Raw genomic sequence first — 23,374 nt, 5'->3', positions numbered from 1 at the left:
CTTGTCAAGACAAATAATAAACGATACTTAATTTGTAAGGAAACGGTGTTGGCTTTCAAAGATTACAATTTGAAAATACATTATCTGCAATAACGTGCTGCCAAATTCGATGCACATCAGGGAATGCTTTCTAAAGACAAAATAGTGGAACTGAAAAAACACCTGTCATCTCAACAAAGTCTTTGAAAAAAGTTAAAACTCAAATGGACTATATTATAAAATGTGGTTACATGATAGCAAATCTGATTGCAAAAAAATCAAAGCCATTTATTGATGGTGAGTTTATTAGACAATGTATAAAAAGTATGACAGATATAATGTGTCCTGAAAAAACCTAGATGTTTCTGAAACCAGTCTGTAGTTAGGAGATTTGGAGAAATAGGAATGTATATTGAAAGAAATTTGGATGGTAAAGCTGCTAATTTCAGAGTTAATGCTTTGGTGATAGATGGAAGAACTGATCCAACAGATAAGGCTCAGCTTGCCATTTTCGTTAGTGATACTGATAACGAATATAACGTCAGTGGAGAAATGGCTTCTTTGGTACCATTAAGAAACATAACTAAATCTCTTGATTTGTATGAAGCAGTAAAAATTGTGTTAAAGCAACATTCTTTAAAACTTGTTAACATTTCTAATATAGCTATTGATGATATCCCAGTGATAGTTGGTAAAAAAGATGCAATTACCACTGGCAACCCACGTTTGATGAAATATCATTGCATTGTACATCAAGAAAATGTATATGTGAAAGCTTTAAAAATTGATAATTTCATGCAAGTCAGCATAAAATCTGTGAGAGTCCGATCTATTGAAACATAGCCAGTTCCAGAAGTTCCTTAAAAGTATGGATGCTGATTGTGGGGTCATCATTTACTTTTCTGAATGAAAGTGACTAAGCTGGGGCAAAATGCTGAAAAGATTTTATGATTTGTGAAATGAAATCAAGCCTATATAGAATCCAAAAGAACATTTGTAGCAGAGTGTGAAGATGAAAAATGGGTCACAGATTTAGCAATTTTGGTGGATTTGACCACTTGTGTAAATGAGTTAAACGTGTCTTCAAGGTGAAAATCATCTTGTCTGTGCTATGTTTCAAACCATAGCAACACTCAAAATGAAACTTAAATTATGATAAGTTCAAGTTATGGCAAATAATCTTTTTGTAATTTAATGTGTTAACTAAATATAGTTCTGTGAATAGTGATAAATATGCAGTTTTGCTTTCATTTTTGATAAAGGTATTTGAGAATAGATTTCAAGATTTCTGAAAAAAATTATATATTTTTTGTATATATTCACAATTCCATTTTCACTTGACATGAAAATATCTGCATATTTTCAAATGGAATGTATAGAATTGTACCCATATATTCAACTCAGAGAAACATTTCATCATGCCTTTTTACTACACTTCTTCAAGACTTGTCTTAGCAGAAAAAAATATCCCATGCTTCACAATCATACCTTATTCATGTCATTGCTTTTTGGCAGTAAGTACATTTGTGAAGAATTTTTTTCAGGGATGAATAACAGGAAGAGTAACATTTAATAAAAAATCACTGATGAATACCTTGAGAATTCACTAAGAATTGCAACCACTTCAGTTGAACCAGACACTGATAAATGTTTCACAAAAATAAGGTCAAATATCCCAGTAGTTTTATGTTTTCATTAGTCTATTTTTTAAGTTTTAATAAAAAAATATTTTTTAAAAAAGTCGTATAACTTATATACATTAACTATATTATGTATTTTATATGTGACCCAAGACAGTTCCTCTTCACTCAATGAAGCTCAGGCAAACCTGAAGGTTGGACACTCATTAATTAGACATAGTTACAAGTAGCCTTATATTCAATGCAGAAATTCCATGGAGAACTGAATCAGTCACTTGACATTTGCATATAACTTTTAATCATTTATTTTGTTGCTCCAGCATATATGTATTTTTCTCAGCAGGTCTGAACAAATTAATTACGGTTAAACTACTTGGCTCAATTATTACCTTCACAAGATAGTATTATACCATTTGAACAAGTTCAGTGTCTCCAAATAGTATGAAATCCAGCCAGCACAAAGAGTGAGGAGTGTCTGCTGTCTGCAGTTAGGTAGTAGTAGATGTTAAGAGCAGGGATATCTGAATCCCATCAGTCTTCAAAATCCTGGCTGCTGCTTATTTTCTTGTATAGCATCTTGTTTAGTTACAGAGCACCTGTCCAGTGCTAAGCATGGACTAAATTGAAAGTGTTCCTCAGGCAGAAGAATGTCAGACTTGTATCGCCCAGCTGGCAAAACATGGACTTCAGATAGCAGTAGATATTCCTTCCAGAGCTCCATGGTTAGGGTGCATTGCTACACTGCAGAGACCAAGTGGCTTAGATAATATCTAAAGTTTGTGACAGGATTTAGAGTTCAGGAACTGAAGGAGGAAGGCTGTTCTATGTATAAAGAGTAGTGGATAAAAGATGTGGAAAATAATGGAGGGAAGAGATTGAAGTATTAGGACTGGAGGACAAATGAGAAAACAAAAAAGAATCTACAAGCATCTCCAAGAGTATGCTGAATCTGAAGAGCCTAAAAGAATAAGAGATAGCCAGTGAACACCAGTCTTTTACAGGATGTGTATTTTGATTATAGCAGATGAAGTTTACTGGCTAAGCAGGAATAGGATTCATCTGAATTATAGTCACCCAAATTCATGTGTCTCTATGTTACACTTTACATTTGAGCTGTGACTAGAAGCTTCTGCTGTAGTTGATGGTCAGATCTGTTGCATACATGTTGGTGATTAATGCTTTCTGAGATGCTATAGAATATCCAAGATATTGCTCTGCAGTCACCAAGTATGTCACCTGAGTTATTTCATCTGAGAATCTTGGTGACAGACAGAATATCCCATAATACCTAAAAATGAAATCAGATGCCTAAGGATAAATGACTAAATCAGGAATCTCACCAGCAGAATCTGAGACATACAAGGGATGAGTGGGCTAGCCCTTGCAAGTGATGCTGAATGACTGTCTGAACTTCTCTGGCTCAGCTGAGGGTAGACACAATTCATTGCATGAAATTAGGCATGAGGGATGTCTCTTTGGTGGTGCTCAGAAGACTGTCACAATCATCTTGATGTCCACCTATTGGACTTCCTCCAGTATATCCATGTCTCTCTTACACTGTGGGGTCCAGAAATGACACTGAGCTCTAGGTGCAGCCTCACCAGTGCTGAGTGGAGGAGAAGGATCACCTCTCTTTACCTTTCTGCTTCACTTTCCTTCAAGTTCTGGGAGCAGAACAGTCTCCAGGTCTTTTTGAGTTCACTGTTATCAGGCAATATTTCCAATTATTATGCAGTTTTAACCTCTGTCATGCAACATAATTAATCCTTATGAAGTCATATCTTCACTGAAATGGAAGACACAGTGGTGTCCATTAGCAGCTGTTGATTGATGAAATTTTCTTTATTTTGGCACCCTTGAACTTTAATTATGAAATTATAAGTTGTTCATAATGCTGCTGTCAGGCAGCCCACTGTTCCAGCTTGAAATGATGAAATACTCCCAATATTCATCTTCTGAGCTCGCTTGCCAACCGGTAAATAACACCTGACATCAAATCAGAATATAAAGCACTTAAAAGCAGTACAAATTTTGGTATTCTGATTTTGCAGCTCTTGCTCTATTATTTCAGCTCCTCTTTATTCCTTGCAATATATTAGTGGCCAGAGCTACACAATGAAAAAAATCAGCTATTTAAAAAAATATATCTTTTGTTCAGCGATGATCAGCATTCTACTATCTTTTCACATGCATGGCGTACTCATAACCTATTTTTCTTTCCCTCTAGTAAGAGGAGCTGAATAAGGTTCTGGCTGAAGAGCCCCCTTTCCCATTTCATTGAAGAAGTGAATAAAGAAGGAATGACAATAAAATGCCTTGAATCTTCTACTGTAATCAATACTTTGCAGACATTATTGTGAATATGTGGAGTGAGTAGAGACAGGCTCTAAGAGAAAGTTAATGGCAAGGGATGGGGATCAAAACCACCTCATCTGCAGAGTCCAAGCTTTTTTCTGCCACACTGCAGCCGCCTGTCTGAGCTGACTATAGTTTTGATTTTGCAAAACCTTATGAAATATCTTTTGCAATATCAGACCAGAATAGAATGGACATTCTATTCAGTAAGTTGTTTGACACAGAAATAATTGTCTGTTTCTTTCTGACTTCTTCACTTGATTTTTTCTTTTTATGCATCTTTTATATTGGTAATATATGAAGGTACGCTATAAACACAAATACAAAACAGAGAGATCAAATCCTGACAAGTTACACCAGCCGAGGATCATAGTCGGGATAATTTTATCTGAAACTACTGATCTGTAATGTCTTCTCAGTTTGTTCTGAAAGTTAACTTTCCATATGATATACTTCAGAGTATGTCAATAAAAAAGATACCTTGAAATGTACGCATGTTCCGATTTCAGCTAGAACAGAGTTGATGTTCTTCATAGTGCCTGGGATGATCCCGTGTTTAGGCTTTAGGAGAAAAACAGTGTTGATGACACACCATTGTTTTAGTTGTTGCTGAACAATGCTGTACAGAGCCAAGGATGCTTCAGCTTCTTATGCTATCCTGCCAGAAAGATAACTGGAGATCATAAGGAACTAGGAAGGGATAGAACCAGGACAGCTGACTAATTGGTCAAAGGAGTATTCCATAACATATGACATAATATAAAAGAACAACAACTATGAAACTGAGGGGAGATGGCTGGAAGGAAGCTGCTGACTGGGGACTGGCTGAACATTGGTTGGTGGGTGTTGAGAAATTGCATCACTTGTTTGTAGGTCGATATAAGTATTATGATCATTACTGTTATTTTACTTTTCCTTTCATGAATTAGTGAATAGTTTTTACCTCAACCTTCAAGTTCTAAGTATTATGTTTTCCAGTTCTCTCCCCCATCCCACTGGAAGGAGTGAAAGGCTGTATAACAGTTAGCTGCTTGCTGGGTTAAAATGCAGCAATACAGTATTTTATTATTTTAAGTTTAAACAACATACATACTCCATATCAGTGCAATGTGACTGACTCAACATGAGGGAACAGCTGTTTTCAAAACTTTTACTAGAAAATACTTATATTTGCCAGCAAAGACACAAGGAGCTGTGAAGAAAGCATACAAATGAAAGCAAGTGAGACTGCTACAGGACAGCAAAGGAAAGTATTTGAAAGACAGATATAAAATCTTGGCAGGAGGGAGTATTAATTTTCTCTTCAGGTTTTAAGGTTTCCAAAGGTAAAATAATCCTCTACATGATCAGTGGGATCAATTACATTGAATGTGTCCTCAGCAAGTTTGCAGACCACAACAAGCTGAGTGGCGCAGTTAATATAGTAGAAAGAGGGGATGCCATCCAGAGTGACTTGGACATGCTCAAGAATCGGCCTCACATGATACTGATAAGGTTCAACAAGGCTTATAAAAGGGAGAGAGACCAACTTATACTGTCTGATAATGATAGAACAGGGTAAAATGTCTTTAAACTAAAAGAGAGGGAATGTAGATTAGATGTTAGGTGGATTTTTTTACTCGGTGGTTGGTGAAGCACTGGTACAAGTTGCCCAGATTGGTTGTGGATGTCTCATCTCTGGTAGCATTCAAAGCGAGATTGGATGGGGCCATGGGCAGTCTGCTTTTGGGTGGCAACCATGTCATGGAATCACAGAATTATTAAGGTTGGAAAAGCCCTCAAAAGTCATCTAGTCCAGCCATCTACCCTTCCCCATCATGCCCACTAACCACATCCCTCAGTGCCACATTCACACAGTTCTTGAACACCTCAAGGGATGGTGACTCCACCATCTCCTTGGAAAGCCTATTCCAATGCACCACCAGTCTTTGGGGAGGAAATTTTCTCTAGCATCCCACTGGAACATTCCCTGGTGCCTAGAGCTTCACCCAACTGTCAGCTGAGCAGAAACTGAGCTAGAGCTGAAACTTCCATAACAGGTATGGCTACATTTTTTTTCCAGTGGAAAACCAATTTCAGCAGTTGCCAAACAGCATTATTTTGTCTGTGCAGAAGTATTCTTGAGGGATTATTTATTTATTTTTTTGGGGGGATGTGTGTGTGATTATTATTTTTATTTTATTTTTTATTTTTCTTATGAATTCACCATCTTTCATTTGTGTTGCCATGGTTTTTCCACAGGTCAGTTACAGCCAAAGAGAGGGATGGCATTCATTGAAGACCCAAGTGTTCTCCACTCATGCTCGTTGCCATTGCCTTTCTTTTCATGGCCAGCTTCTTCCCACCCATATAAACCCTCTCCACCTATTGCTCCTTGCCTAGTCCCCTCACCAGTCCCTGCTCTCTGTTGCCATTTCCCCCATCACACTATCTCTACCTTGGCTCCCTCATTCTCTGAGTTTCTCAGTCCTCCATTTCAGTATCCTTCCTGGTACCTATATCCTAGATATCATACTAGAATTTCATTAAATGATAAACAGGGAAAAGTTGAGCAGCTTTAGAAAACTGTGTTGCCATCTCATGTAACGCAACAAAAACCGGGGATCTTCCATGTCTTTGGCAGGAGGGATAGAACTAGATGATCTTTGAAGTCCCTTCCACCCAAGCTATTCTATGATTATATGATTTTATGAATCACTGAAGAGTTCAGGACAGTATAAATGGAAAACCAAGAAGAGGGGAGTTGGTGCTGCTTTGTGTCCCTTCCCTATGTGAAGGAGCCTGGGAGGGTTGGTTGCAGTGACTACACTGAGCCATTCTGCTGCCCACCACGCTGTGCACCCAGTTCGTATGCTTATTTCCCAGTCTGCAGCCTCACCTCTGAAGGGTCATGCATTCTTGATGTGGATTTGGAAGGAGGGGATTGTGATTTGAGCAACAGAAGCTTTGGTGAAGACCAGAACTGTAGTGGTAGGCCTGCTACCCTGCTGTATAAGTCAGATTGGACAGCACTGTGCTGTGCCCCCATCATTCCTCTTGGCACTGGGACACACTATGTGGTGGGAGAAGCACAGCATCAACGCCTTGCTGGGGACAAGGCTCTGTTTCTCACCGCTCCGGTTCCCGTCACTGCTTTTTTTCTCTGCTTCTCAGCTCTTATCCTGTCCAGGAAGCCTAACCCACTGAGAAAACAGAGAAGAAGCAAGCTGTCATACCCAAGGGGCATTGTAGCAGCAAGTCTTAATTGAAGCATTTTATCTGCTGGGTCTTTTATATATGTGTGTGTTGAAGCATGACAGAAAGCAGGAAAAGTAGTCTTAATATTTTCTACTGGAAAGCAGCTACATTTTAAGATTTTTGGGCAGTCTTATTGGTTAGCAAACTAAATACGAGCTCCCACTGAGATGCACTGGCTGAGAATGCAGATAAGATGCAAGGAGGTACGACATCATTTGCAGAATACTGTGCCCCATGCTAGTGCCAGGCTTTGGAAGAAAAACAAGGGATGACAAAAAAGGAGAACTTTTAGAAAGGATAATTTGAGAAATCTAAAGAGATTTTAGATCAAGAATGACTACAAGTATGGAAAATATTCTCTGCCATGAGGCTTTATGGAAGCAATCCCTTCAGCCTGTTAAAAAAACCAACCCCAAACCAACAAAAAACAGTTCACCAAGAACAAACAAACAAAAAACCCATCAAAATCCAAAAGGCTTTCTGCTGAGCTGAGAATACTCACCCCTTGAGGCTGGAGAAGTTGTTAACCCAGTGGAAGGAGTAAGAACTCTGGTTAGGTGTTCAAACTGTTAGCTGACATTTGGCATTTCAAGGGGGATAGGCAGTTGTAAATAGCAAAGGTAATTAATCACTGGAACAATTTACCAAAGGATGTATCTTCAATTCAAAACTGAATCTCTTACAAAAACATACTATTTAATTCAGCCAGGAATTACTCCATTTGTTTTGTTGGAATATAACCCATGTAAACACAGCAGCCCCTGTGGCCTTATAATCTATTAAACTATTATTTTTTAAAATTGATTCAGTTTATTGTCCCACAGATAGCTCAGTTGCTAAGCTAATCACACATACCATCCTAGGGGGATTATTCATAATTATGGAGCAGAATGCCATCTCAGGTGGGAGAGGCAGTGATGTCTTTGCATTGTTTAAACAAGTCTGAGCTCTGGTAGAGGGCAATGCATATGAAATGGCAGAGGTCAGTCTGAAAGGAGGCACGGTACAGCAGCAGCTTTAGGGGAACTAAAATTAAATTCAGAGGGAACTCCAAGTTAATAAATTTTGTTTCGGAGGAAGGGCAGCAAGAGCACTGATTGCCAGGGCCCAAACACACATTACACATTCTGACTGTTAAAAAAAGTGAAAGAAACAATACACAAGAAGTCAAAACAAAGGAAAACAAAAAAGATTTCCTCACGCTCTATATAGAACAGATGTTATGGAAAAAGTTGAAAGATTTCATATGGCAGTCATGGCAAAAATAACACGCTTTATAGGTATGAATTCACAAACAATGTCATTTAGGTCAAAGAAAATACAGTTTAAATTCATTTCAGCTCTTTCTGAGATGAATGTAAGTAATAAAAAATTGCCAGCCTATTATCCCTTATTATTATAACTTCTAGTTAGCGAATAGGATATAGCTTCATATCGAATAGTTAAGACATGACAGACACTTGTGGAAGCATGGGGAGAACTGAAAGGTGTCTTTAGATGTGTTCTAGTTTCAGCTGGGATAGATTTGAGTTTCACCCTAGTAGCTGTGTTTTGGTTTGAGGATGAGAATAATGTTGATGACACGCTGATGTTGCAGCTGTTGCAAAGCAGTGCTTGCACAGAGTCTATGCCTTTCCAGCCTCTCATGCTGCCATGCCAGCAAGGATCTGGGGATGCACAAGGAACTGGAAGGGGACACAACCAGCACAGCTGACCTAAAATGGCCAAAGGGATGTTCCATACCATATGGCATCTTGCTCAGCAGTAAAACTGGGAGAGGTGGCCAATGGGGCTGCTGCTGCTCTGGGGATGGCACTGGTTGGTGGGTGGTGAGAAATTCCTTACTGTACTACTTGTTTTGTATATTCTTTTATCACTATTATTACAATTGATTTAGCTCTCTTTTCTGCCCTAGTAAACTGTCTATCTCAGCCCACAAGTTTTACCTTTTTTTTGGTTCATTCCCGTATCCCTCCAGAGGGGACTGAGTGGATGGCTGTGCGGTGCTGAGCTGCCTGCTGGGTTAAACCTTAACAACATGCAAGTCTGACTTTTTAACAACAGGCATAAAAACTACCATTTTCACTACATGATTAGCATTTCATGGCTGGTACTGAGTTTTACTCTGAGATTAATATTAACAGCAATATGTATATGAGCTGGAGGAATGGGACACTCTACGTGAAGACCATATCTACTTGGCATTTACTTGTCCTATGATTATTCAGTTCACCTCTTGTGCTTAGTCCCTTGCTTACCACTCCCTGAACAGTTGATACTTTCTGTTTGAACCATGCACAGCTTTCAGAAGAAAGAACAGTAATTATCCCCTGGCTCTCCCCAAAGCTCAGCCAGCAGTAAGAGAAAGGTTTCAGGTAATTCATTCCCTTCCTTCTGCAAAGTAACACACTGCCTTTGCCTTACTCTGCAATGCATTTGCAAAGGAATGGTAATTTATCTAGTAAGTCACGTAGCTTATTGATGCAGTGAATTGCACTCACTGTGTTAGTCGTTTTGGTATCAGTAAGATTCCTTGAATGTATAATATCTACTCTGTGGGACTGAGGCTCCCAGAATGGGTCTGAGAAAATATAAATGGATCATGCCCTAAAGCAAGTATTAAAATGCCCTGGTGTGGATTTGCAAAGTGTGACAGAAACTCCAAATAAGGGACACAAAAAATTAATTATGCAGACAACTGAAATTGCTGAGGATTCCTTCCTTTAGGGGACATCATTCTTTCTGCTACCACAGGCTCATGATTATTTATCTCAGCTCATAATTTTCCATCACAAAACTGTGGAGACACAAGTCTGTGCCAAAGGGAGATGACTTTTGAATTAGAATTGGAAACGTTCTCAGAAGGCAGGGGGATATGTGCATAAAATGTGACTTGAGGTGCAATGACAGAAGAAGATGTTTGGGGTATCAAGCCTAGTACGTTGTGGGAAGGCAGTGCTGATCAGACCCTGAATATGTGCGAACAGCAGTGCAAGTGTAAGCTGCACCATGTCCTGCTTTCCCCAGCCGCTGGCACTGGGAATGTTGCAAGTGACCCTTTTTGTTTTCAGGGGCTAGCTCCCCTTCCCATATAAACTGGACACAGGGACAACAGAGATGATATTTACTTGGGTTTTGGTTCCAACCTGCAGCATGGAGCATGCCCAGGGAGCACTCCTGGAGCAGGGCACAGAGATGTGCTTCCCCATCGCAGGAGGAAGATGCAGCTGTTGGCTTGTTACCGTACGTGGATGAGTCCAAAATGGTCTGCAGAATTCCCAAAGCATTTCCATTTTGGCATCAAAAATGCATACAAGTAAAATGAACGGGTACCTCATATGGACATTACACTACACATGCAAACTTAATTTGCTCATGCAGTGTTTAAACTGAGAGTCCAAGGGATGCTATCAAAAAGGATTTAATATTTCAAGAACTAGGGAGGCGAGCACACACGGGAGAAGGAGGAAGGCTATTTATGGATTCAGCAGCAGTGCAAGTGTTATATAATTCTTTGAACTGGAATATAAAATTGCGCTAGTTCTTTGGTTTCAGTTCTACTTTGTCTGAAACAGAAAAGGCTTGCATGTAGTTTGCTCATGCTGTGAACTGTTGTAGAAGCTTTTTGCAGATAGTTTTAGCCTGTGTGAATATATTACCATGTTTATTCACATAACTGAGACCACTTTGACAGAATTGGCAATGCTGTATCTTCCGAATTCAGAAAGATCAACTTGGCTTTAGCAAATGTTGTTCTCCCTGCCTCCTACAAAAGAGATAAAGCCTTCATTCTCATTCATAGTCTCATTCATAAAAGCTGACAAAATCAAAATGATCCTAGTCCTGAGATTCACCCCCTCACACTTGGCTATGTAAATTTCTGTGAAATCAGAAGAAAACTAGATGACATTGCTTTTCATGGGAGCTTTCAAGGCTGAAGCAGGAGCTGAAAGGGAAGTGCTGAAGAGCAGGTACATGAAAACCAGCTTAGCATTATTTTTCAGATCCAGATGCTAAGATCCACTTTAGATACACACTCCTAGGGAAGGTAGCCCAGACATCCATATTCCTGTGAGAACTGGAGGTGGTGTGGATGTGCCACAGCTGTGATCTCTGCTGGTCAGGATGAATGGAACAGTTTGACCTTGCTCCTTGGTGGTGACACACTGGAGACACACTTGGCTAATACACACACTTGGTCATAAGTTTGGAGTTGAACTGGAGGGAAATGGAGCCTTTCACAGCTGATGTACCAAGGCAAAGTATTATTTCACTGATTTTTCAGTGCTGATTGCAGTGTTACTGTGGCAATTCTTAAAGATGCATTACACAAAGATTGTAACTTTTCCTGGTGAAATGTCAGTGTCAAGAGGCAAAACAATGACAGAATTTGCAAGGAAAGAGATGCACAGGGAATGATGATGCAACAACACAGCAGCTCAGTGCCAGAGTGGTGTGGAACACCAGTGTTGGGCCCAGGCTATTCTTCCTTCCCAGCTCCCACCTCGTAGCACTGAGGGACTGATTGTTCTTAAAATAAACAAGATGAAAGCTGCCCATATGTGGTCCCTGAATTAGTGTGGAATGGAAACTGCTTTTACAATCTCTTACATCGTTTCCCTGCTGCTGCTGTCACTTTTCAGCAAGATACCTCAGACAGCAGTCTGGCTCGGCAGTGACAATTTCAATTAAAAACATTTGTTTTCAAATCATCTTAACAGTTTCCACATGGTGAGAAGTGCCTACTCTCCCTATGCAAATTGGGTGCAGGACAGTGAGTGAAGCGTGCATGCTTCTTTCTATATGGAAAAAGTTAATTCCATAGTGGCTTCATTTGGCATCATTCTGTAACAGCGCCAGGGTGCTGCACTGTTGTATATTGCACAGTACTAATGGGGCTTTAGTAGAGAAAATTAGCCTTTTTTCCAACTTAGAAACAAAGGCAACTAATGCACAAAGAAAAAAGGAACTGCATGGAAAGGAAAAAGTTGGTTTGCTATGATATCTAGCCTCTAATTATGCTGTTAGTTGTTTGTATATCCTATTTCTGCAAAATCCGGGGCTATATACAATTTCTGTAACTGTAACAGATTCAAATATGTTGGGCAATTCCACAGTTTAATATCCCGACATTGCAAAGTAAACAAGTTTTTTTCCAACTATTCAAGACATTGTTCTCACTTAAATATATTAGGATTGAAGAACTGTGAAGGCTGCTATGTGCTGCAAATGTGTCCAGTGACCACGCTTGCAGCTGAAGCAAAACAGTTTTTCGGAAAGCACTGTTTTCTGTACAATCCTTTTGGTGTAGCCACTCTTTCTCTCCCCTCAAAAACCCTACTTCCCTCTCAGTACCAGACTCAGTCTTCTGTCACAGAAGAGTTGCAGCAATAAGCAGTCAAAGGCACAGGACCTACCCTGTGTTTGCAAACCATATGCAGATACGTCTACGTTTGACATGAGAGGCAGGCATAGATAAAACCTTATCCTGGCATTTTCAGCCTCAGAGGAAGAAGCACTCACTAGTACTGATTAAAACCTACCCTAGGGTGAGATGGTAATCTGGTCCCTTCATTTTGCAGGATTGCTTAGCTTTTTAAGTATCTCAGCTCTCTTCCTGCTTAACCTGAAATTCCCTCTATAGTCTACAGTGCTAATTATTAATAGCCTGTGAAGTGGTTGTCTCTAGGAGATGGATACCTCCTTTTTTTTTTGTGAAGGAGTTTCTACTTTTCTTTCTGTGTTTCTTCTACTTTTAGGCAGGCACTTGCTTAAATTCTTAGGGAACCAAAACCAAAGATGGATACATTCAGGTCTAGCTTAACTTACGTTAGTACAGCTCCTATCTCTTCTGCAAATGTCTAGGCACTGGAGCATTCATCCAGCATGGGAGAAACTCAAACAACCAGAAGGCCCAAGACAAGATCAGATGAGGGCATGCCCCTTCACAACCATTGCCAGGGCAGCCAGAGATGGCAGAGAGAAAAGGCAGATTGCTGATAGCATCTTGCTTCCTTATCTGGCTCTGTGTCTCCTGCATCCTTGGCCATAAAATGGTGAACTATTGTTTAGCTCATCCCAGGACACTAATTTGGGGACTGCATATGGGAGCTGCTTATTTTCAGGAGGGGCTCAGGAAGACACAGTCTTGACCTAGTGCAGAAACTTAATATTGTTTTCCCATGAAAAAACTCAGATAGGGATACTCTTCAGCTTTCCTGATGCTTCTAAATATAAGTACCATATATTTTAAATACATTTATTTCCTTAAGTGAGAGAAGCATGACAGTTGCTTTCCAAATGTTTTGAGAACTATGCTGGGCAGAAAGAGCATTCCCTCTCACCGAGTGTTAAGAGCCTCAGCTACTGCTCCAATATGCCTAAGTGAGGCACCAAAAATAAGCAGATTGTGGAAACTCATGTTCTTTTTCTCTGTTGTATCAACAAGAAATGCAACCATTATTTTGCCCGCCTATGTCAGTGCAGCAACTGCTGTGTGACTGAAGACACAAACCTTCCGAGGAATATACAGATTCTTATTGTACTGTAAGAATCCAGGTCCTTTTGTTCAGCAGAAATAAGTCTATGTATACAGAAAGCGATGGAGTGAGTTGATGACCTGACAGTTTTAAACTAGACCACTGCAGATTTTACAGTCACACTACTGGAGCACCTTATTCTTTCAGGAGGATTCTATGCTTTGAGCAAAGAGACAGTAGAGTTGGTGGCTTGGAAAAAGCAAAAATAGGAGAGGGGAATAGGATGAACAAATAGGATATGGAAGACGGCAGAAGACAACTGTATCTCAAAGAAAGCAGATGAGCAGAGCACCAATGATGAAGAAGAGGTAGATGTGAGAAAGAAGGGAGAAATGAAGAGGAAATTTTCTCTAGACAACAAGCAAAGTAAATGCAGCAAGATAGACAGGCCAAATGGATACCAAGCTTGTATGAAATTTTAAATGACAATAATAAAAATTTTAGGAAAACTTTACCCTATAAATTCTTACAAACTCCAAGAAATTCACCAGGGCTTCCTCATCTTGAGGAAATTCTGTTGAACTCTAAGCCAGTCCAGATTCTATGGCAAAAGCAAAATTTATGGAAGTATTTCTAAGCAGAAAACTAAATGAAATAAGAAGTAAATTTTTTTTTAACTATTTATAGTAAAGTTCAGAAATTGTTCTGAGTTTCCATGTGCAAATATATTAAATAAACACAAGTATTCTATAGACTTGTGGTATTACTTATCATGTGGATCCTTCTCACTTCCACTATTAAGGGCAGAGGAAGAGCTTAAAACAATATACATATTGTTGAACTCATCATTTTATAGGACTCATCCTATATAGGAGATTCCTAGAAGAATGAATAGATATAAGAATCTTTTTTTGACCAGTTAAATAGTATCTCTTGCATTCTTTAGCACTGGAGTTAGGATATACTAAACCTGAGACTATATGTATAAGTTAAGTGTACTGCTCATGGTCTGCTTAAGGCACAACCATAAAGGACTTGATACAAGCCTGCTGATTAGAATTTTCATTGACTTCAGTGGCCCCTTGGAAACATCCTCCAATCAATAAGTGAATAGATTAAAATAAGATGTCTCTAGAAGCAAACAGTAGAGAAGCCTGTTTCAGGTAATGATATTATAGCAATTTAATCCTGACATGAGAACAAATATGCTTACCATCTGTCTGAGAATATTAAATGGTTTGCAAGATTTGTTACTATTTTAACATGGCTGGGGTCGTTCTTAACTCTGTTATTGTCCAAGACTAAAGTGTAGAATAAAGACTCATAGAATCATAGAATGGCCTGGGTTGAAAAAGACACAATGATCATACAGTTTCAACCCCCCTGCTATGTACAGGATCACCAACCACCAGACCAGGCTGCCCAGAACCACATCCAGCCTGGCCTTGAATGCCTCCAGGGATGGGGCATCCACAGCCTCCTTGGGCAACCTGTTCCAGTGCTTCACCATTGTCTGTGTGAAAAACTTCCTCCTAATATCTAAGCTAAACCTTCCTTGTCTCAGTTTAAAACCATTCCCCTTGTCCTATCACTATCCACCCTCACAAACAGCCATTCCTCCTCTTGTTTATATGCTCCCTCCAAGTACTCGAAGGTCACAACGGGGTCTCCTCAGAGCCTTCTCTTCTCCAAGCTAAACAAGCCCAGTTCCCTCAACCTTTCCTCATAGGAGAGGTGCTTCAGCCCTCTGATCATCTTAGTGGCCCTCCTCTGGACCCGCTCCAAGAGCTCCACATCCTTCCTGTGCTGGGGGCCCCAGGCCTGGACGCAGTACTGCAGATGGGGCCTCACAAGAGCTGAGTAAAGGGGGATAATCACCTCCCTCTCCCTGCTGGCCAATCCTCTTTTAATGCAGCCCAGAATATAGTTGGGCTTCCAGGCTGCAAGTGCACATTGCTGGCTCATGTCCAGCTTTTTGTCCACTAGAACCCCCAAGTCCTTCTCTGAAGGGCTGTTCTCAAGGAGATCTTTCCCCAGTCTGTATAAACACCTGGGATTGCCCTGGCCCATACGCAGCATCTTGCATTTGACCTTGTTGAACCTCATTAGGTTTTCGTGGGTCCACTTCTCCAGCCTGTCCAGGTCCCTCTGGATGGCTTTCCTTCCCTCCAGTATATAGACCGCACCGCCCAGTTTGGTGTCGTCTGCAAACTTGCTGAGGGTGCACTTGATGCCATTGTCTGTGTCATTGATGAAGAAGTTGAAGAGCACTGGTTCAAGACTGACTCCTGAGGGACATTGCTCGTGATGGGCCTCCACCCTGACACAGAAACATTGATCACAACCCTTTGGCTGCATCCAGCCAGCCAATTCCTAATCCATCGAAGAGTCCATTCTTCAAATCCATACGTCTCCAATTTAGAGAGAAGGATGTGGTGAGGGACCATGCCAAAGGCTCTGCAGAAGCCTGGATAGATGACATCTGTTGCCCTTCCCACTGTCCACCGATGCTGTCACTCCATCACAGAAGGCCACCAGGTTGGTCAGGCAAGATCTTGGTGAAGCCATGCTGGCTGTCTCAGATCACTTCTTTGTCTCATCTGTGCCTTAACATAGCTTCTAGGAGGATCTGCTCCATGATCTTCCCAGGCACAGAGGTGAGGCTCACCAGCCTGTAGACTTCCTCTGTACCTTTCTTTAAAATGAGAGTAATATGTCCCTTTTTCTGCGAGGACTTCACCAAATAGCCATGGTTTTCCAAATATGATGGAGGCGGCTCAGCAACCAAGAAGTTGCCTCTCTTCATAGTTCCTAGAGATACTTGGAAAATGGTGAAATTTGAACTGTTCAGGACACTGGTAGGGAAGGTCCCTTGGAATTCAGTCCTGAGGACTAAAGGGGTCCAGGAAGGCTGGTTCATCCTCAAGAAGAAAGCCTTAAAGGCACAGGAGCAGGCTATTGCTTTGTGCTGCAAGATGAGCTGGTGGGGAAGAAGACAGATATGGATGAACAAGGACATTTTCCTGAGGCTCCAGGAGAAAAAGAGAAGAAAGGATGTGGAAGAAGGGATGGTCAACTCAGGGAGAGTATAAAGAAGTTGTTAGGATATGCAGGGAGAAAGTTAGAAAGGCAGAAGCCCAGGTTGAACTCAACTTGGCCATTAGGGTAAAAGAGAATAAAATCTTTTTACAAACATATTAACAGTAAGAGGTAAGCTGAGGAGAATCTCCATCCCTTATTGGATACAAAGGGGAACATGGCCACTGAGGATAAGGAAAAAGCTGAGGTTCTCAATGCCTTCTTTACATCTGTCTTCAAAAACCAGACCAGCTATCCTTGGGGTACTCTACCTCTTCTCCTGGAAGACTTGCATGGAGATCAGAATAAACCACCCATGATTCAGATGGAAAAAGTTAGAGATCTACTACTCTACCTGGACTGCCACAAGTCCATGGGACCAGATAGGATCCACCTGAGAGTGCTGAGGGAGCTAGTGGAGGTGATAACCAAGCTGCTTTCCACCTTGTATCAGCATTCCTGATCAACTGGAGAAGTTCAAGAGGATTGGAGTCTTACCAGCCTGACTCCCATCTACAAGAAGGGTTGTAAAGAAGATCCAGGAAACGACAGGCATGCCAGTCTGACCTTGGTTCTAGGAAAGGTTATGGAGCAAATCATCTTGAGGGAGATCACTTGGCACGTGCAGGACAACTGGGGGGATCAGGCCTAGGCAGCATGAATTCATGAAAGGCAGGTTCTGTTTGATCAATCTGATCTCCTTCTATGATCAAGTGACCTGCCTGGTGGGTGAGAGAAAGGCTGTTGATATGATCTACCTAGACTTCAGCAAAACCTTTGACACTGTCTCCCACCATATTCTCCTGGCAGCCCGTGGCTTGGACAGGTATACACTTTGCTGGATAATTGGTCCTAAAGTGTAGTGGTAAATGGAGTCACATTTAGCTGGCGATCAGACAGGAGTGGTGTTTATATCTTTACTGATGACCTGGATGAGGGCATTGAATGCACCCTCAGTAAGTTTATAGATGACACCAAGTGTTGATCTGCCTGGGGGTAGGAAGGACTTAGAGAGCAATCTATACAGGCTGGGTAGCTGGGCTGAGGCCAGTGGGATGAAGTTCAACAAGACCAAGTGCTGGGTCCTGCACTTTGGCCACAAAAACCTCAGGTGACACTACAGGCTTGGGACAGAGTGGCTGGATGAATGTCTAGAGGAAATGGACCAGGGGGTGCTGGTTGAACTTGACTGAACATGAACCAGCAGTGTGCCCAGGTGGCCAAGTTGACTAATGGAATCCTAGCTTGTATCAGAAATAGTGTTGCCAGCAAGAGCAGGGAAGTGATCATTCCCTTGTACTTGGCACCGGTGAGACCACATCTTGAGTACTGTGTTCAGTTTCTGGCTCCTCAATACAAGAAAGATATTGAGATCCTGGAGCATGTTCAGGGAAGTGCAATGAAGCTGGTGAGGGATCTGGAGCACAAGACTTATGAGGAGTGGTGAGGGAGCTGGGATTGTTCAGTGTGGAGAAGAGGAGGCTCTTCTCTGAGGGGACCTTATCACTCTTTGCAACAACTTGTAAGAAGATTGTGATGAGATAGGGGTTGGCCTCTTCTCCTGTGTAATAATGATAGGACTAGAGGGAATGACCTCATGTTGCACCAGGGGAGGTTCAGGTTGGATGATAGGAAAAATTTCTTCTCCTATAGCGAGGTCTGACACTGGAATGGGCTGCTTAGACAAATGATGGAGTCACTGTCCCTGGAGGTGTTCAAGAGATATTTGCACTGGATGTTGTACTGAGGGACATGGTTTAGTGGGAAATATTGGTGATAGTTGGACTTGGGCTAGATGATCTTGGAGGTCTTTTCCAATCTTGCTGATTCTGTGTTTCTAATTCCAGAACTGTATTCATCTCAGGTAACCCAGACACCTAAACTGCTGTATGGGGCTGCTGAATCATGGCCTGAACCTTTGATTGATCACCTGAGGCGAGCAATGAGTCAGCCACAGGAGCACAGATGAAGGCAATTCACCTGTGCTGCAGGAAGGGGTGGAGCCTGGCTCCACCTCTCCTAGACCCATTTAAGAGCTGACTGCCAGTGGGGAAGGATCTCTCTGGAGATCCGCTCCATCAGGAGTTCATCTCGTGAGTCCAGGACAGGGTGAGTGACTTTCTCTCATTTCCTCCAATATAAATTATATTAGCCAAGCTCCTGGATATATGTATGTATACCATCTGTATATCCATTGATTAAACAACTGCCTAAGGTGAGAAGTTCTGGCCTGGAAGGTGTCTGTCCCCTTCACTGATTAGAAGATCATCCTAGCCTTGATACCTAATTAGTAGCCAGTTAAAATACAATACTGGTCACCACTGGTGTCATTCCTGCTATGCAAAGTTCAAGAGGAGGAAGAGAGATGCAAAACACCCAGGACTTCTGCTTATATGAACAATGAAAGAAGAACAATGATTATCTTGCACAAATTGACAACTTCAACATCCAACAGACATCAAAACTTCTCATCTTCATTGACCACTTAAGGATCCAGCCTTAATAACACTGGATGCTTTTCTTTCTAAACTGCTGAACTGAATATTGGTGGAGTTTTGCAATAGGAAAAATATTTCTCTGAAGAGCAGCAGTGGCTTTTTCCATCTGTTCGCACCTGCTTCCTTTCTGAGTTAACAAAGATTGTTTTGGTGCTGTTAGCACTGCAGAACCACAGAAAATATGTGAGTGGGAGTTCATGCTCTGTGAGGCATGTCTATCATCAACAGAACCATTAACTAATTTCTGGCATCACCTGCTGTGCTAGGTAATGTTTGTCATCCTGTGGCTGTACAAGCTAGAAAGAGGCCAACCTGTTCTACAAGGTCTGAATGGAATTTTAAAACTGTGCAGAATCAATATTAGCACTTGATATAAAAATGTGGAAAGTAATGGTAGAGCTGCTATCAGCGAAGACATTAGCAAAGGTAGGAGATGAGAGCAACAGTGAGTGTACTCTAAGTCTGTAACAGACAAGTCTTAACAACATAGTATACAACAGAACTAATAATTTTATTTTGAGATTTAAGAGTGATTCAGGCTGGAAAAATCAGAAAGTAAGATGTTCTATAATCTTTTATAAGGATTGCCTCCTTACCGCTGTCTGGTAACATAATGGTATTGGCTTCTGGTTTTCCCTTTTTATTTTGATTTGTGGGGGGTTTAAACTGTCAAAACACAGTTTACCCACTTTTTATATGCTCATAAATTCAAATAAATAATAAAATAAAAATTGGGCCATTTATTCAGTCACTTTTCAGAGAATAACCTCATTTTAAAAATACAGGCTTAGCTGCAGGGTAAGCAATCTTTCAGCATTATGTTTCCAATCTGTCAATCTGATCAGAGCTTAAAGGCCTGACATTCTGTTTCTTTCCATAGAAACAAAGCACTTATTTGACAGTAAGTATAGCTTAAGCTGCCTTAGCTTATGAATCCCTACTCCTCTGCTGTCATTACCTTTGTAAATTGGACAGTTGTCAGCTTGAATGAACCTTGATGCCAGGTGCTTTGAAGGTCATTACCTGGCATAGAGCAGAAGCTTTGCCAGCACAAACATTGACTAGCTCTGGAGTAAATAAGTGCCAAGAATTAATCTTATTCCATCTTTCTGATCATGACAGTCCTCCTACATCTACTTTTATGTGTAAACTGGAGACTATACATCCTTCTGTCCATGCTTTTTTTTCATCTTCAGACGCTCCCCTTTCAATCCTAAGTAGATCAATAAGTAAAAACTTCCCTGATTTATTTTTTAGGCTAAGACAGCTCTGCTCTATTCTACTATTTGAACTTTATCATGTCAATCTCAAAGGCATTTCTTTATTCCACCAGTATTAAATATGAGGGCTACTTTGAAAGTAATGCCTCCTATTTTATTATGTTGGCCCATGATGTCAGAGGCAGATGTTTGTGGTATACAGAAGAGGTTGAACCTTCCCATCAATATTCCATTACATGCTGTTCCTGTGCAACAGATGGTAGCACAGGGCCAATGTGACACAGTAGCATCTGACATGGTGTGTGAAGCAAAGACATGCCAATGAATTTTCCCATGTGGAAAAAAAATGCACCCATTCACATTTATTGATGCTAAATGAGATCAAAAAACAGATGTGAACATAGTGAGTGCTACATTTCAACAGTGGCAACAGTGATGTGAAAGACAAACCACGTTCTAGATGACCATGCACAGTTATCACACTACAAAACAAAAAGTGTTTCGATCAGCTCATCCATGTGAATTGAAAGATTATGTCCAGGGAATATTGGCTTCAATATGTTGGAAATGATGGAGGCAACACTGGGATATTGCAAAGTTCGCATCAAGTGTGTCCTGTGAATGCTCACACAGGAACAGGAAGAACACCATATACAAGTTTATCAGGACGTCTTAAACTAATACAAGGCTTAAGGTGACAGTTTCCTGGATCACGTTGTTACCACTGGCAAGATGTGGGGTGACAGAGTCAAAACAGCAGTTCGTTGAGTGAAAACACATGAATTCTTCACTGAAGAAAAAATTCAAGATGCAGCCCTCAGTAGGTGAAGTGATACGCACTGTCTTTTCAGATAGGAAAGGGTTGATCTTTCTGGATTTCCTGGAACCCAGACAAACCATCAAATGTCTGCTAAATAATGACACCGACTAAGTTGAAGTCTTGAACTTCCCGGATCAGACCAAAGAAAAAGATAACTTCTCTCTTGCAAAATGATAATGCCAGGCTTCTTACCTGCTTAAAGATCATGGAGCACATTGCCAGTCTTGGTTGGACTGTCCTATCTCATCCACTGTGTGGTCTGGATTAGGCACTACTGACTTCCATCTGTTTGGGATGATGGAAGATGGAGTGCATGAGCAACATTTTCTTAGCAATTATATGGTCATAACAGCTGTGGAAGTGTGGATCACCTACACTGGTGAGGATTTTTATGACTGCAGAGTGCAGGCTTTTGTTCCTTGCTGACAAAAGTGCTTAACCATCAATAGTGTTATGTAACTGAGGATTTACTCAAACAGCATTATTGTACTCTTTGTATCTGTTGGAGTTTCTATGGAAATAAATAGGAGACATCACTTTCAGAGTGACCCACACTCATTGATGTTCTCTGGTTGTTCCCCTTTTGCTATCAGTTTCATATATCAAAACTATAAGATGAAAATCTCACTAGTCCCATTTTCCAGAACACTATGGAAGGAGAACTAACAATGATACAGGCCTCAAGATCTCATATTACCATTATTAGGAAATGTGTGACTATCTCTAGTAAGTAGCACTCTACTAGGTAGCAGATTTTACTGCTGACCAAAACAATATCTCAATTCTTAAGTCATACCAGCTGAACCAATCCTAAAAAAAAGAAAACAACTGCATTCAAGCTGCTCCTTTTCATTTTTTCCATTGTTTTACTTTGTTGTTCTATTGTTTTCAGGACACAAAAAAAATTCCAACTCCTACTGAAAAGTAAACTACATGCAATAGATGCTTCTTCAGAAATGTCCAGAGCAAGTTCTTATTTTGGTACATCTAAGTGGGAAGCCTGAAGACTGGAGAAATAAATATCCTAGAAACATTCTTAAAAGTAAAGAAATAATAGTACAATTTGTTTATTTTCTGAGTATGGCATAAGCAATTCATCTGTTATTTCTGGGTGGTCAAGAAGTTTATACTTGAAAGATTATCCTATAACTCCAAAACAAACCCAAACCACAAATATTTAAACTATGAAGATTTTATAGTAAGAGCCACTTCAATAAAGTCTTACTGGAAAAAATTTCCTAAAGTTTTTAAAATTCCTTCACAAAGTATTTAAATAGACACATTGGGAAGTTGCCTGCCATCTAATGTACTCGAGGTGAAATTTATAAATGTTGAGTTAAAAATGTTGACTTTAATTGTGTTTAGTTTTATCTCAAACATATTTTCCTAGAATAAAAACTGCAGAGCATGCATATAAGAAATTAGTTGATGTTTCAGTATATTTTTTCCAGCACAGTGTCCTACTGAAATAATTGCATTTCTTCCTTCCATACTGGTTACAGAAGCATACCAGGGAACATAGTTCTTCTGTAGCAACCACTGCATCCAAGTAGGAAATAGCAGAAGTTGGCTTGCTGTGGTATGGCAAAGAAATCTTTCAGCAGCAGAACTAGCTCCATAGCTGAGCACTGCAATCCCTACTGCTATCTGGATAGCTAACCAGATGATCAGGAGACATAGTGCCAGCTTGACCTGTCTGAGTGTCATTCTTGAAATCTAACTGATATTAATGCTGGGTTGTAATGAGGACTTGTTGACTGTTATGGGTCCCTTCCAACTTAGGATATTCCATGATACTAGTTTGCTCAGCACTTAACTAAATATCTGGGCACTCTTTCTTATTGGGAAGACATAGTCTTGCTCTCCACACTAGGAAAGCATGTGTGATGATCATAGCCATGTTTGCCGAGTCAGCTTCCTCAAGCAGGACCCAGATCATTCAAACTTGTAGACATAAATGTGAGTATGAAAGTTCAGGAAATGTGAATATAATCTCTACCCATATTTTCTGACTTGGTTTTCAGAAAAGTAGAATGCATTCAAACTTTGCTGGTTTCAGAAGAAGCCA

The sequence above is a fragment of the Meleagris gallopavo genome, chromosome 1, assembly GCF_905368555.1.
Source record: "Meleagris gallopavo chromosome 1, MGAL_WU_HG_1.1, whole genome shotgun sequence".
NCBI classification, from domain to species: Eukaryota; Metazoa; Chordata; class Aves; order Galliformes; family Phasianidae; genus Meleagris; species Meleagris gallopavo.
Note: the sequence above shows the minus strand (reverse complement) of the source record.